This window comes from Alexandromys fortis, unplaced genomic scaffold (assembly GCF_014885135.2).
Source record: "Alexandromys fortis isolate MF-2015 unplaced genomic scaffold, M_Fortis_MF-2015_v1.1 scaffold_64, whole genome shotgun sequence".
Taxonomy (NCBI): Eukaryota; Metazoa; Chordata; class Mammalia; order Rodentia; family Cricetidae; genus Alexandromys; species Alexandromys fortis.
The window spans coordinates 980943-991869 of NW_026067976.1; the positions used below are offsets into that span (position 1 = coordinate 980943).

Consider the following 10927-nt stretch of genomic DNA (forward strand, 5'->3'; position numbering starts at 1 on the left):
GGCCTGCCCACCTTTCCTCCCTTTCATGTTTCCTCCTCTCCATTCCTCTGTACCTTCCTTTTTTCCTACCTTGGGGAATGAACCAGGGGTGTGTACATACATACTAGACAAGTATGCTGCCCCTGAGCCCCAGCCTCTATTGTTGTCTGTTTTCTTGAAATGGTCATTTTTTCCATCAATAAATCTTGACAGCTTGGCTATCAATCATACCATGATTGTGACTATCTTACCATCTCCACTTCTGTCGTTATTATTTTCAAACAGAATCAGTCTGCCTGGCCATTTCTCATTCTTTTGCCTTTTGATATTTCCTCCGTGTTTCTCTTCACTACTTAAACTTTAATATTTGTTTACTCCACTGTTTGTTTTTCTTGCCCATATATAAGCCTCTCAGGGCTGGAAGGTTTGTCTAATTCTATTTACAGTAGTAGCCCTGATGCATATATAGTGTCGCTATTTATTCAGCAAATGAATTTGAAAACATCACTAAAGAAGTCTCCCCCACCTCTGTGTGTGTATAAGTGTGTTGTTTTGTGGTGTGTGTGTGTGTGTGTGTGTGTGTGTGTGTGTGATGTGGTGCATGAGTATACAGGTGCATCTGTTGGTGTGGCACACACGTGCAGGACAGAGCAGGATGGAGGGTATCTGCCTTTAAGTCTTTCCATCTTATTGCCTTAAGACAAGGTCTTTTTCACTTAACCCAGTTTTCACTGTTTAGGGTATTCTGTCTGGCCAGCAAGCTCGAGATTCACCTTCAGGAGTTACAGGCACACACAGCCATGCCTGGCTTTTTATGGGTTCTGGGGGTTGGAGCTCAAATCCTCAGACTTTGGCAGCAAGAACATTTACCTCCTGAGCAATCTGCCCAGGCCCGATAGCACTTTATTGTTCATGAAAAAGGCATTGCTACTCATGTTCTCTCTGTAGTTGTCTTGAGATTCTCTGGCTGCTTCTGCAGGTGCTGGACCTTGAGTAGAACGTTCCTGTCCTCTTGTGCAGCTATTTTCAGCAAATTGAAACATTCCCTGGTGTGGGGATGCTTTGTGAGGGTGGGAAGAGGCTCAAGGCTCAGGAACATAAAGTTCCAAGGCTTGGAAGGCACATAAAAATTACAGAATCCACAAGTCATTGCTGGGAGAAGAGGACACGGTCCTCTGACATTGACTCCAATTTGTGTAGGGAGCTTCAGAAATGTAGCTTTTGTGAGCTAACAATGTAAGTAAACTGCTCAACCGTGCTTCTGTAAGTACATCCAAATAAAGTCATAATTGACTGAACTACACGTGAGCGGATCATTTCTTAGGTTCATCTATCTAAGGTACACTATCTAAGATGAATAGCAATTTTCTTCTCTCTGAGCCAGCAGAAGTCACACAGCACCCATGATTAGAATGATCTTTGCTGATTCTGACTGTTTCAATTAGGCATTCATACCTGGTCAAGGCACAGTCAATCTACAGTTTGATTATTGACCAACTGGCTTGGTTTGAGAGTTCAGCAATTGTTCTTTAGTTAATTCAAAGTCTGTTTCTGGTACAATAGAGCAGCTGCCAGTTCCTGCCACCTTTACTGTCTTTTATATAACAATAGGATTTTTAAAACGTTTTGATTATATGACAATAGAGGATAGGGTAAATACACACTAAGGGATGTTGATGTAATTGAACCGATGCAAATAAAGATTGAAATAAATGATCACTCTATAACACGTATTATTGAATGACAGAAGAAAGAACAATATTATCATTACATTATGCAATATCACTTCAGTTTTGCTAATTTCCTCTGTGTATACACATGTATATAATATATTAATAAATAATTTTCATTAATTTAGTTAGAAACTTTTATAAATAGGCACTCTGAAATTTTATGCATTGTTTCAAATTAGATTTTTGCATTGTCTATATGCATGGCATATAAAAATCACATATAAAATATAGTTTATATACAGCACACATGCATCAGTCTGTGTTTATCTAATTTTTTGTCAGCCCTTTAACTACTAATTTAGTTCAAATTCTAAATTCTGACTTTATGATAACTATTTAAAATTTTTGCCAAATATCTTTTTTTATTCTAAAGAAAGTACAACAGTGAAAATAAGTCTACGGGCAATTATATCATTTTGTTAGAATTCAAAAAATTAGTCCAGTTGTTTAAAAAATCATTTTTAATATGATTATTAAAAATCATAGCTCCATTTGAATGTTTTCTTTCATTTTATAAATTCAAATTTACCCCTGGTTAGATTATAGTGTCATCTTCCTTAACTGAAATGCTGCATTATGCATACAAAGTAGGAAATTCAGAAATTGCATAATAAACCACTTAAATAAACTAGTTTATTATAATTCAAGTATTAGCACCTTCGGCTAACAATCATTTGCAATAGAAGCTTAAAGATGAGATATAAGACAGTAATGAATGCATTTTGAGTTGAGAAGTAAAATCACAGGGATTAGTATGTATTTAATTAGGAATGCCCTCAGGTTGTCTAAAACTCAAATTTATCTATCCATAATTTAAAAAAAATTAATTTACCTGCCTAGTATTTTTAGGATATCTGCTATACCAAGTACTAACAAGGAATGAACTGGACCTTTTCAAAAATAATTAATGATACAATCTATTAGCAAATTAAAACTGTGACATATGTGGTGACTAGTTTTATGTCAACTTGATACAGCTTAAGTCATTTGAAAGGATGGAAACTCAATTAAGAAAATGCCTTCATAAGATCGGGCTGGAGGCAAGCTTGTATGGCATTTTCTTAATTAGTGATTGATGGGGACAACTTTCCGAAGTCAGTTCTGGTTCTGTCCTTGCACTATATGGGTCTCAGGGATTGAGCTCAGATCATCAACCTTGGTGGCGAGCACCCCTAAGCAACTGGGCCATCTTGTTCATGGGCATGAAGTGTTTAATATCCTGAGCCATTTACTGTCTTCTTTCCACCTTATTCTAGAGTCAGGGGGTTGGCATGACCCAGGACAAGGGATCTCAGAGCACAGCTCAGACTGACATGCATCCAACTCTTCTTCTCAGATTTAAACTCCCATCAAGCACAAAGAGCCCATGACAGCTTACTAATATAATTTACATTACAGGTGTGCTCTCAACGCACCCCCCCCCCCCAGTGTCACAGCTCAGATGATCACTCTTGTCACTTGGCCATTCTGGCATTTATGCAATAGAGTCTTGAGTGAAAGACGGGACAGAAGGGCACGGGCTAAATACTAATTACAAGAAAACTGGTTTTTATTTATTGTATCCCCTCTATGCCATGCACACTGTTTAAGGTGAGAACTTTGCGGCAGATGTCATCATAATTTAAAGATGGGCAAGAATGTAGGCCCAAAATAATGAAGTTAAAGTGCTTGTTCTAAGTTATTTAACAGCTACCTCAAAGGTCGATGGTTGAAACTCAAGGCTTTCAAACTCCAGATGTAGCACAGTTCTCATGTTTCTCAGTGCTAGTAACAGAATATCTAGGTGTGTGGGGCATGGACAAAGCAACTGTAGAATGATGTGGGAATCTTCTGTTTTGTGCTGATTTCATTGGTTAAATAAAGAAACTGCCTTTGCCTTTGACAGGACAGAAAATTAGGTAGGTGGAGTAGACAGAACAGAATGCTGGGAGAAAGAAGCCGAGTCAAGCAGTCACCATGATTCTCTTCTCCGAGGCAGACGCAGGTTAAGAATCTCCCTGGTAAGCCACCAGTTTGTGGTGCTACACAGATTATTAGAAATGGGTTAATCAAGATGTGAGAGTTAGCCAATAAGAGGCTAGAACTAATGGGCCAAGCAGTGTTTAAAAGAATACAGTTTCCATGTAATTATCTCAGGTAAAGCTAGCCGGGAGGCGGGACACAGCCCCACTGCTCCATCTACAGTAGAAGATATGGCATGGATGTGTCTGAATTTGGAACTGCCTTAGGATTTATTGCTGGGAACTCAGCTATCCCACGTCTATCCCAGATGCATTTTGCTTTTTCTTCACTGTTCTCCTTTCTGCTCTTCCCTGAACTTGGCTCGCGAGAAAATGCAGCATATCGCCTGGATGCCAAGACCAGCGAGTTGGCCGCAGTGATTCTTTGGCCCTCGTGCTCGTGAGCTACATTTTCCTACTCCTTGACTTTGGGTTTAAACATGTAACTCATTTTGGCCGTAAAGATCTTCATAACAACAACAACAAAAGACCAGAATTATGCTTGAACATCCCTCTTGTCCTTTTGTGCTCCAGAATTTCAGAATAAGCACATGGCCTAAATAACTATTTCCTAGAATAAACATACCTGGACTGATTTGGAATGAACTTATATCAGGGAGCCAATATCAGCTTAACCTGCAGCCTGAAATAGAGTCCAGGTTGGCCAAACTATGTACCTAAGGACTTATATGTAAGAATTAATGACACGCATTTATTTAGTGTATACACACAAACACATACAGTTAAATGTTGTACTTCTAAGCCACCAATATAGACATGGTATGTACTGAAATTTATTGGACATGCAGAACAAGAAGAAGAAAACTATTTTCTTTTTCTTTCTGAGTTAATCAGTAGAGAAAGGCACAAATGAAGTTTCCAGGATGAAGGGGCCTGCATTCATGGCCTGGGACATGAGGGACAGCGTGATTGCTGTGTTTACTTGTTGGACCAGGGTTTGCTGGTTACAGGGTGAAAGGTGGAGAAAATCCCTGCCAGGGAGAGTGTGCTTCTCCAGCCAGACTTGTAAGCTCCATCCTTGAAGCCAAGCAAAGGCTGCTTGTCACTGGAAATGGGCTAAGGAACAAAGGGATAAAGCAATGGCTCTCTCGGCTCTCATCCCTGCAGCCTTACAAGTGAAATTAGTGCATTGCTAAACGTAGCAGTCATGTTACTAATCGATCTCAATTCACTTCATAGCCCCATAGAATGCCACCTTCAGCTAAATAGGGCTTAGGCTTTATTAGAAATACTGCTATATTTTGTTTATGAAGTAAGCTGTAGATTAAAGTCACTGGAACAAAGGATTAAAACTGAAGCTGCTCAAGGCAGGTTTTGTCTCAGTCTAGATTATTGCCCGATGAAGGAATTACTGCAGCAATATATGATTCATAGTTTTGCAAGTGGGATTTACTATAATAGTTAATGGAACACATATGAAGCTTATTATGAAATACATTGGCGTAGTGTGTCTGGTACCCAGAGAATCTCGGCACCAGTACAAGTCTTTGGTACATGAAGACAAAGATGCTGAGAGGAGGAGGTTTATTTTAAGAGAGTCAACTTTGTGGAGTAGAGAGTAAGATTGGTGATTTAGCAGGGCTTGCCTAGAGATGTGCAGTTATTCCTAGTTTAATCTGTAGATTTTTCCATGGTACTAACTCCCATTTATTTACTTCGAGTCCTTGAACTTCCAACACAGAAAACTGTATGTTATTGGTAGGGATCCTTCTGCCTCTTCAGGTGTATAAATGACCCATCGTATGACTGAGTTGAAGTCTCAAAGAATGCCTTTATTATGTACATGGGGTTCTTTTTCTTTTAGTTTTTACAGTCTTATGTTATATGATTATAAGCACAGCTTATCAGTGGCATACAACTATTTGGGGAGGTGATAGAGGATAAAATGGAAGCCATTAGATAAACAGAAACTGGGGTCATTGAGATATCCCAACAAGCTTTGACATTAGCTGTACAAGCCTAGAGACCTGGTTTCAATCCCTAGGATCCACATGAAGGTGAAGGAGAGAATTACTCCCCAAGCGGTCCTCTGATCTCCATGCCATGTCATGTGCCACATGAAGGAATAAATAAATTTTATTTTTAGAAATGAAAGAAACCAGAAACATTATATCTTACTGCCTCTCTTCTATTCAAGTTACAAAACCTCACTATGATCAAGTATTTGCATGTTGAAGCAATTAGCTCTTCTAAATTGAAACTCAAAATGTTGTACATGAAATTAAGGGCTTTAATACTACATCCTTGTATACAATCAATAATCACAAGCTTCCTCGAAACCACAGATTTGCCTTTTGGTTCTAAAACTCAGAAACCTGATGTAGACCTAAAATCAAGGTGCTGGTGGGCTGCATATGGTTCTCGGAGTCTGGGGAGCAGGTCTTCTGGCAGCTTCCTGCTCCCAAGGCTTTCCGGGGTTCCCTTGATACATCATGTCTACACTGACTCTGCCACCTCCGTCTTCAGTACTCAATAATTCTGAATTTGCATGGGCTCTACCTTATGAACCGGGACATTTCCCCGTTTTGAGGGCTGATTTGTAAACTTCTGTCTGGTGTTCCACAACTAGTACTGTAGGTTTCACTTATAGCTAAAGGTAATTTGAAAGTTAGATGGTCTCCAACACCAAACAACTTGTAAAAAACAGACAGAAATAGTGACCAGAAAGGCTTTGAGTGACAGCTATATTTTAGTGTTTTTGCTCGTTTGTTTTAAAGCTCTGTTTTCATTTTCTGGAATCCTAGGTTTGAACTCAGCAAACAGACATGCTTTCAAGCAGTCATCCTGATACCTCTGTATCCAACTCTCTTTTTTTTCCCTATCTTTTTTCTTTCTTTCTTTTTAGGTATGATGTATGTGCTCAGGTGTGTGTGTGTGTGTGTGTGTGTGTGTGTGTGTGTGTGTGCATGTGTGTACATGGAGGCCAGATGTCAATGTGAGGTGTTTTCCTCATTGATCTCCACCTTATTTTGTGAGATAGGGTCTCTCACTTATTCTGGAGTTTATTATATTATGCTAGGCTGGCCAACCAGTGAGCTTCAGGGATCCATTTGTTTCTGCTCCACCAGCACTGGAGTTATAGACGTGAACCTCTATGGCTGAATTTTATGCAAGTCCCAGGGATCTAAATGCAGACTCTCATGTATGTGCAGCAAGCTCCAGCAGAGCTCTCTCTAGTGCCTCCAATACATCCTTCATTATTTCCCTTTTCCTTTAAAGCATCCGAATTTCTAATAATCCCTGCTCCATCCTTTTCTCTTTCTTCCTAGAGTAAGTCACCACTTACATTCATACCTGTTTTCAGATCTTACATCCTAGCTTGTCCCTGATTCCATGGCCATATTGCTTCTAGTGCCATCTTTTCTAGAAGAGGAGAAGGACAAGAGGAAGAGGGGAGAGGAAAGATGATGTTTAGTTGACTCCATATTTTCATTAGCACAGAGTTTACAAACACTTTAGCATGGCTAACCATTTCCTCTTTAACCTGTGATCCATCTCACAGTACTTCACCTTCATCATGCTCTGCATGGTTTCGTGGACTGACCTAACTGGGGAAACAAGGGAATGAAGACAGGCTAGACATGCAGACACTCATACAGGCAAGCATGGAGGCGGTCTGTGTTTGCTGTCATAGAGAACACTAACTACAGCAGCAGCAGCAGTAAGTAGAAACTCAGCTTGTTTATCTTATACATCTGAATTGAGGAAGCAGATTTATCATACACAGCCAAATCAGGAGACGGCTTCAAGGTATATAGCTAAACAAGGAGGCAGATTTAATTGACCTTGTTGGGGGAGGGGGTCTTTGTAGTTCAGCTGTTTGAGGACATCATCCAATGGCAGAAAGCTGTGGTTGCTAGGTTTTGCACATCCTGGTCATAACCACTCATCCCTGGGCTAGAGGAAGGCTTTGCCATGCCTCTGAGTCTCACCCAGGGAAGGTTTTGTCACTCCCGTGGGTTTAAGGCACTGGCGTCCCTGACATTGGCCATGCCCACGTCAACAGCACACATTCACTCAAGATGTTATCTGCTTCTCACACATTCCCTCAGGGTTCCCTCTGCTCAAGACACCTTCCATTCCCTCTTCGAATTCTGAATCTTTGTTTGTTTTCTGTTTTTAAACCTGAATGACAAGAAGTGAGTAAATTATGAGTAATAAATGTTTATCTAGCTCACTGTTCTGGCGGCAAGGTAGTGCAAATTTATCTCTGCTTGTCAAGGGCAATCTTGCTGCACTGTGACAAAGGAGAAGACATGGAATGGTGAGTCAGAACAAGAATGCTAGATTGGTCTCTTTCTCCCTGATAAATCCACTAATGCCAATATCGGGGTCCTACCATCATAATCATGTGTACTTACTCACCCCAAGAATTCGTTTCCACATATCATCAACAAATGAATTCAGGGATTGACTTTCAGAGTACGCATTTTACCGCAACCTTGAGAAGATCTGACTTTCTGTAGGCTCCTTATTTTTACAGTGTGCCTCTGTAAGAACAAGTGAATTCTGTTTGGAATGCCTTAAATCTCTTTCTTCCTCCACCCCTTCTTGTATGGGCAAATCCCAACTCTTTTGTGTTAGTATGGGTTTTTTTTAGAGGAATTGATAGCATGAATATATGTGATTTATTAGAGTAGCTGTGGTCCAGCTCATCCAATAATGACTGTCTCCCAACAGAAAAGCTAAGAATCCCATACTTCTTTAGTCCCTGAAGCTGGATGTTTCAGTGGATCTATGTTGGAATCCTAAAGAAGTAGACTTTAATGCCAGTGAAGGAGTGCTGTACCAGCAGGATAGGTGAATTTTCCATGGAGATAAAAAGCAAAAGCTTCCTTCTTCTGTGTCCTTTTTTATAGGTTGTTACCTGGAGGTATTGGCCAGATTTAGACTGGATCTTCTGACCTCAAATGATCCAGTCAAGAAAATCCTTCATGGGCATGCCCAGTTGTTCGGGTACTAGTTGATTTCAGATTCAAGTCTACTACCAAGATTAGCCATCACATCCCCCAGCCTTCAGGTAACTTTTACCTTTTTCTTTAAATATTAGTAATGTGTATGTGTGATGGTGGTGGTGGTGGTAGTGTGTGTGTGTGTGTGTGTGTGTGTGTGTGTGTGTGTATGTATGTATGCTGGTTAGTTTTGCCAACTTGACACAAGCTGGAGTCACATGGAATAAGGGAACCGCAGCCATGGTATTCCTTCCATCAGATTGGCCTGTGGACAGGTCTATGGGGCATTTTCTTGTATGATGAATGACATAGAAGGGCCCAGCTCATTGTAAGTGATGCCACCATGGGCAGGTTGTCATACATTGTATAAGAAAGCTGAGCAAGCCATGGAAAGCAAGCCAGTAAGCATTGTGTCTCTGTGGCTTCAAGCTCCTGCCTGACTTTCTTTCCTGGCTTTCCTCGATGATGGACTCTTACCTGTAAGATAAAACAGCAACAACAAAAGAACCTGCCTTTGGTCAGTGTTTTATTATAGCAATAAAGAAAAAAACTAAGACAGTGTGTATAAGCACCCCCACACACATGCTTTTGGGAGTCAGCTCTATTTTTCCACCATGAGACTTGGGGCTTGTTGTGTGATATTTTGCTTGTATTCTGATGTTCCCGAGACTGACAGTAAAACTTGCTTTGAATCATAGAACAGATCTAGTACTAGTTGACTAAAATTAACCTTAGGGGTTTTGGAGGAGGACTGAGGACAGATAGAGAGACACCGGAAATAGTAGGGCCGAGCTTAGAGAGGGTCTGGACCCTTTTGGATCAAGGAACCCGAAAGAGAGAAAGGGGGAGGGATGTCACTAGTCACTTCTCCACTGCTTCTCTGATCATTCAGGTTCTTTACGATATCTGACTCTTAAGTTTTTATTGATAAAGATAATGCTTCAGGGGTTCATGTCCATTCAGGTTGTCAGGCTTGATTGGCAAGCATTCTTACCTGCTGAGTTATCTTTCCAGCCCCAGGTACATCTTAGGTGACACTTAGTCTAGATCTTCTCTTTAATTTCTTTTGACACCACAGCACTCTGAATTTATTCTGCTAACCCACTTTAACCTTGGCTGCAGCTTCCTTGATTAGAGGCCTTTATTCCATAGTGTAAGCATTATTGGAATGGGCATGGTGTCTTAACTACTTTTAGTTTGATGTTCAGCAAATTATATATGTACAAATCTGTGTTCTAAAAACTCATAAAGAAGGAGGCAAGCTATCTGTTATTTTTACAAGAGACTTAAAGCCATAGAACCAAGAATTAGAGCCTTGGGTTTAACTTGGATCCCTCAGTCTCGCCTTTAAAAAGTCCCCCTCGTGTTGGTGGGAAAAGTGAACTTTCTGATATCTCATCATGGCTTTCTAAATTTATCTAAAGACAATTCGAAACTTGGAGAAGGTTTGTTCAGTGAATGAGAACATGGAGTCCATTGTACTCACTGGCCAGTGAGTCAGCCCCTTTCAAGCATTCCCTTGAGGACTATGAGCTGGTTAAAGAGCCAACCATAATGGTTCTCAGCACCACTCACAGTGAGTCAAACAAGAAGGCAAGAGGGTTCGTGTTTATTCATATAAAAGTGGGATGACAGCACCATTCCATTCAATAGGTATTTGAACAATTTAGAGCAGAAATAGGAATAGCAATAGCAAAACCCTTGGTGTTTTCATGGATGAGCTGGAAACCCTGCTCTCAAAGCTTGGATTTTAGTGTAAAACATCCCCCAATTTACTCTCTGTTACTGTATTCCATTTTATAAGTTGTATGACTTTTGTCAAATATTTGTATGATTACAGAAAATCTTAAAACAATCCAAAGGATTTATCCGACAATTTCTACTTGTCTGGAAGAAATTAGAGTCTAACTGGTTATTGTGATTACCAATCTTCATTGCCAACCAGACTAGATTTGGAGACACACCTCTAGGTGTGTCTGTGAGGGAGTCCCTGAGAGGAAAAACTAAGGAGGGGAGGCCCAGCTTGAATGTGGGTGGCACCATTCCATGGGCTGGGGGCACAGACTGATGAAGAGAGACAAGGAGAAAGTGACTTTAGTACCGGCATTCTTCTCTTCCTGTTTCCTGCTTCAGAAACGATGTGAGCAGTCACTTCAGGGCTCTGATGTGACGTCTTGAGCAGCTCTTGCCAACACGCTTTCCCTGTCATGACGCATGGCATGGTGAATGCTTCTCAAACTGG

The 10927-nt window shown here is 40.5% G+C and overlaps 1 long non-coding RNA gene across 1 annotated transcript in view; it reads left to right on the forward strand.

Moving 5' to 3' along the window:
* LOC126510723 (uncharacterized) overlaps positions 1–8747 on the forward strand; it is a 29705-nt gene extending 20958 nt beyond the window's left edge. Inside the window, exon 3 of the long non-coding RNA XR_007594473.1 lies at positions 8593–8747. This is a non-coding gene — a long non-coding RNA (uncharacterized lncRNA). The remainder of the gene's footprint in view (positions 1–8592) is intronic.
* Positions 8748–10927: the final 2180 nt, after the last annotated feature.